Below are 6,052 nucleotides of genomic sequence, written 5' to 3'. Positions count from 1 at the left end.
TGTACATATAGTAGTCTCTTTGTATTGACTTATTTTTGTCTTTGTATTTGTGAGGCACTTTACTTGCTTTTAACTAGTGATTGTATATTGATTTTAGGGTGGGTTATTTGGAGAGTTTAACTCCATTTAACCTCCTTTGTTGATACATTCATTTTATATTTTTTCAGTAGGGAAAATGGGGTGGCATTTAGCAATGCTTGAGGGTGTGACTAGTAATTGGGCCAAAGCTGGGCCTAGGCAAAATTTTGCATATTAGACTCATTTTGCTCCTAATTTTTCATAGATTTGATTTAGCTAGGTCTCATCACCATATGATGAACCTAACTAAACCAAATCAAATATTTTTGAAATAAATCATGGAGCATTTTTGAGCCTTGCCCGCCTAGCTCATTCCTTTTATTCTTGGCCAAAATTTCTAGCTTCTCTTACAAGCTTTGAAGCTTTCCTTCCAAGCTTCTAAACGTTGGTAGGTTTGGCTGACCTTACCATGGTTCTTAAGTGAACCATGGTCAAGGTTAGCTTCTCCTACAAGTTTTAGAAACCATGGATGGTTAGCTACACCTTACCACGGTTCCTAGTGAACCATGGTTAAGGTTAGCTTCCTCTACAAGCTACCTCTCCCTATATATTTCTAAATTACTCATTGTACTTCACTTTTTGAGATATGAAATCAGAATTTGACTTAAATTCTCTCCTCTTAAAGTCCTAAATTTCGTGAAGAAACTTTCTCTCTAAGTTTCTCTCAAAGGTTTCCAACCTTTTAGCTTGTTCAACAAACTTCATCACTCTTTCATGGAGTAACCGAACCTCCTTGGTGATTCTTCTCCATTGAAGCTTCTTCAAAGGAGTTCCTCATCCAAATTCGTGGTCAACCTCAAGAGTTTAAAGGTCTTGGAATGGAGCACTTGAAGATTCATCAATCTTCTCCAAGTAGTTCCATCAAAAGCATCATGAAAAACAAGCAACAGATAGACTTGGCAAGCCTCTAAAATTAACACCCAACACAGAAGCACATAAGGATCAAAAGGTCTTTTTAGGGTTGTAATGAGGCCAAGGACAGGGTAGAGGATAATATATGGGATAAGTAACTACAAACCAGAGGAACTAGAGGAGCAATGGGGAATAAGTCAAGAATACGCACAAGAAACAAACCCAGACACCTATAATGACCTCTATGATAATCAATCCTCTTTCTCTTTCCTCAAACAACTTCTCTCTTTAATTTTTTTTTTGGTTGTTATTGTTGGTTTTTTTTTTTTTGAATGAACATTACGTAGTGAACAGTACACACGAAAATTTGAAACGAGATAAGATAACATACAGAGGAGTCAAATGTACAGCATAAGAAATCAACTAGAGAATATACATCATCCAATGAAACATACACACGCCCCCACACTTATTCAAGAACTTATTCCCAAAACAATTCCAAAGCTCCAAAACTCCCTAAGGTTAAGGTAATCATGGTTTTTCGCTTAAGGCTTGTAATGAGCTTCAAACAAAGAAGGGGAAATAGGCTCAGCAGGGGTTATCAGAGGAGTTAATTCAAGGTAGGCTTATTTGGATAGAGGCTTATGAGAATCAAAATACCTTAATCCTTTCCAAACATGCATGTGAATCAAGAAGTATCAAACAGAGTCAAGACAAGGCAACTGTGCAAGCAATCAAGAGGCAAAACTCACAAGAAAAAATAGAGAAGGGGTCAAAACCTCACACAGGGTAAATCTGTCACATTCAATCAACCTCTCAAACCTCATAATCAAACTTTCCAAGCAGAGAAAGACAGGGATTTCGATCCATATAACATCAAGTAACTCATATCCAAGAGTGAAGCAAGTGCCTACAAACTAACAAAACCCAAAAATCAAAGAAAAACATGCAAAACTATACATAACAACTAAGCATAAAACGTAAACCAAAAATAACAAATAAACCCTAAAAGCATATAACCAAAATAGCCCCCCACACTTAAACTACACATTGTCCCAATGTGGCACAAACAGAAGATCAGAGCAATCAGAACAATCAATAAATCTGGACAAGTGCAATAAAAGTAAAGAAGGAGAAAGGGAAAGAAAACTCCCTAAGTCATGGCAGTGGGAGAGAAGCAGGGTCAAGCAGAGGCATCTCCTCTACAATAACATCCAACAAAGATGGATTGCTGAGGAATGGCTTTAGCCGGTGCCCATTGACTTTGAAGTTCTTATCTGTGGATTCACTTTTGATCTCAACTGTATCATAAAGATAAACATTAGTAACAACAAAAGGTCCAATCCACTTTGATCGTAACTTACCACCCATGAGTCCGAGCTGAGAATTGTACAACAGAACTTTCTGGCCAACCACGAAGTCCTTCCTAGCTATCAAGCTGTCATGGAACTTTTTGGTTTTCTCCTTGTAGAATTTTGAATTCTCCTAGGCTTCCAAGCGGATATCGTCAAGCTCATTTAGTTGCAACCTCCTTTCCTCACCAGCCTGATCAATGGAGAAGTTGCAAGTCTTCACAGCCTAGTAGGCCCGATGCTCAATCTCAACAGGTAAATGACATGCCTTGCCAAAGACAACCCGATAAGGAGACATCCCTATGGGTGCTTTGTAGGCAGTCCTATGCGCCCAAAGAGCATCATCCAACCTGTTACTCTAATCTTTTCTGTTGGGCTGGACAATCTTCTCTAAGATTCTCTTGATCTCCCTGTTTGAAATTTAGGCTTGCCCATTGGTTTGGGGGTGGTAGGGTGTAGAAATTTTGTGCACTACCCCATACTTCTTGAGCAAAGCCTGCATAGATCTGTTACAAAAATGGGTTCCTTGATCACTAATAATAGCTCTAGGTACTCCAAACCTGCAGAATAGGTGAGATCTAGCAAAATCCACAACAACCCGAGCATCATTAGTTCTGGTGGGTTTGGCTTCCACTCATTTTGAAACATAATCAACAGCTAAAAGAATGTTGTAAAAACCAAAAGAAACAGGAAAAGGACCCATGAAATCAATACCCCAAACATCAAACACCTCACAGAATAGCATGGGCTGCTGAGGCATCTGCTGTCTCCATGTAAGGGATCCTCCTACTCGCTGACACTACTCACAAGTGCTACAAATCTTCCACGCATCTCTGAAGATGGTGGGCCAGTAAAAACCACAATCGAGCACCTTGCAAGCTGTCCTCTGAATGCCTAGATGGCCACCTGGTGCGGAAGAGTGACAAAACTGGAGGACCGAATTGATCTCATGATCTGGTATGCATCTCCTAATCACTTGGTCACTGCACAAGTTCCACAAATAGGGGTCATCCCAAATATAATGCTTAGCATCACTCTTAATTTTATCAATTTGAGCTCGTGATGCTAAGGGAGGAAAAATAGAAGCAACTAAAAAATTAACAATGTTTGCAAACCAAGGGGTGGTAGAAGAAACAGAAATAGAAGAAACAATCAACAAATTTTCATCAGGAAAATTATCTTGGATGGGCAAGATGTCAGCACTATCCTTAGCTCTTTCAATTCTGCTGAGATGGTCTGCCACTAAATTTTGAGCTCCACTACTGTCCCGAATATCCAAATCAAACTCCTGGAGCCAGAGCATCCACCTGATCAATCTAGGCTTTGAATCAGCCTTTTTCAGTAGGTACTTCAAAGCTACATGGTCAGTATAGACAATAACACGAGAACCAAGAAAATAAGATCTAAATTTATCAAGAGCAAAAACAATGGCAAGAAGCTCTTTCTCTATGGTAGTGTAGTTTGCTTGGGCAACGTCCAAAGTCCTGGAAGCATAATATATCACTCGAGGCAACTTGTCAACTCTCTGTGCCAGGACAGCTCCTAATGCATAATTGGATGCATCACACATCAGCTTGAATGGGACTGTCCAATCAGGTGCCTGAATGATTGGAGTGGTGGTGAGTGCTTCCTTGAGGCATTCAAAAGCCTGTTTACACCTGTCATCAAAAACAAAATCAACCTCTTTTTGCAGTAGATTGGATAGTGGAAGGGCCTTCTTTCTGAATTCTCTGACGAAGCCCCTCTAGAAACCTGTATGGCCAAGAAAAGATCAAACCTCTCGCATGCAAGAGGGGTAAGGCAACTATGAAATAACAGAGACTTTCGCAGGATCTACTTCTATGCCCTTACTAGAAATAATATGCCCTAAAACTATACCCTGTTCTACCATGAAGTGACATTTTTCAAAATTCAAAACAAGATTAGTTTCAATGCATCTATTAAGCACTCTATCCAAATTATCTAAGCATGTGTCAAAAGAAGATCCATATACAGTGAAATCATCCATAAACACCTCTATGCAATTTTTAAGAAAATCAGAAAAGATACTAAGCATACACCGCTGGAAGGTACTAGAGGCATTGCATAGGCCAAAGGGCATCCTCCTATAGGCAAAAGTGCCAAAGGGGCAGGTGAATGTGGTTTTCTCTTGATCCTCAAGAGCAATATGGATTTGAAAATAACCAGAAAAACCATCAAGAAAGCAGTAGTGAGATTTACCTGCCAGACGCTCAAGTATCTGGTCAATGAAAGGTAGCGGAAAATGATCTTTCCTAGTTGCTTGATTCAGCCTTCGGTAGTTGATGTAGACCCTCCAACTATTTTGCACTCTAGTGGGAATGCGCTCATCCCTCTCATTTTTCACAATAGTGAGGCCTGTCTTCTTGGGGACCACCTGGACCGGACTCACCCACTGACTATCTGATATAGGATAAATGATCCCAGCTTGAAGAAGCTTGGTCACCTCTTTCTTCACTACATCCAAAATGACATGGTTGAGTCGCCTCTGGGGCTGTCTGACTGGTTTAGCTCCATCCTCTAAGAGTATCCTATGCATGCAAGTGGATGGGCTGATACCAGGAATGTCTACCAGAGTCCAACCGATGGCTTTCTTATGCTTTTTCAAAACGTGCAACAATTTCTCCTCTTAAACAGTATCAAGGGAGGTGGAAATGATCACTGGAAACTTCTCATCATCCTCCAAGTAAGCATACTTGAGGTTTTCTGGTAGAGGCTTTAATTCTGGAATGGGTGCTGGCTGAACAGTAGAAGGAACTAAGGGTTCCACAGCATGTACCTCAACCTGCAAGTCAGATTCATGTGTACTTCCTGAAACATGGTTAGTGCATTCTGACTCTAAAGAAATAATATCCAGAGGTACAACACCCAAATCATCAGATACAAAATCAAATTTATTTTTGGAACAGGAATCAAAATTGGATACTGAAACAGATTCAAAATCAAACTCAGAAACATAATCAGATACATAATCAGATTCAGTGCATGCAAGCGAATTATATAGATCAGATATAAAACAATGTTTCTTATCATGCAAAGAATAAAAATCAGAAGCATACTCATCAACAACATCATCAAGTATCTCAGCACGAAAAATAGAATGGTCTTCAGATGGATGTCTCATGGCATCAAGAATATTAAAATGGACAATACTATCACCAAATTCCATGGACAATGTACCAACATACACATCAATCTTAGTTCGGGCTGTTTTCAAAAATGGTCTACCCAAAATGATTGGGGCGGAACCATGGGAGAATCCCTCCTCCATATCAAGCACATAGAAATCAGCAGGAAAAATCAGTTCACCGACCCGAACTAAGACATCCTCAATGAAACCTGTAGGGTGGGCGACACTTCTATTTGCCAACTGTATCACCACACCTGTAGGTTTCATAGGACCAAGAGACAGAGATTTAAAAGTGGACAGAGGTATGACATTTATAGAAGCACCCAAATTAAGCATGGCATTTTCAAATTTGTTATTCCCAATAATACAAGGTATGCAAAAAGTACCTGGGTCCTTACATTTTTCAGGAATGTGCATAACAGATTTACCTATCAAAGCAGACACATTTCTACCCATGTTGATTCTCTCATTTCCCTTCATTTTCCTCTTATGAGTGCACAGCTCCTTCAAGAATTTTGCATATCTCAAGATTTTCTTTATGGCATCAAGCAAAGGTATGTTCACCTCTACTTTTCTAAAGGTCTCCAATATTTCCTTATCCACCTCTTCCATCTCTTTGCTT

Source organism: Cajanus cajan, chromosome 3 (assembly GCF_000230855.2).
Source record: "Cajanus cajan strain Asha chromosome 3, NIPB_CcT2T_4, whole genome shotgun sequence".
In the NCBI taxonomy this organism is placed as follows: domain Eukaryota; kingdom Viridiplantae; phylum Streptophyta; class Magnoliopsida; order Fabales; family Fabaceae; genus Cajanus; species Cajanus cajan.
Note: the sequence above shows the minus strand (reverse complement) of the source record.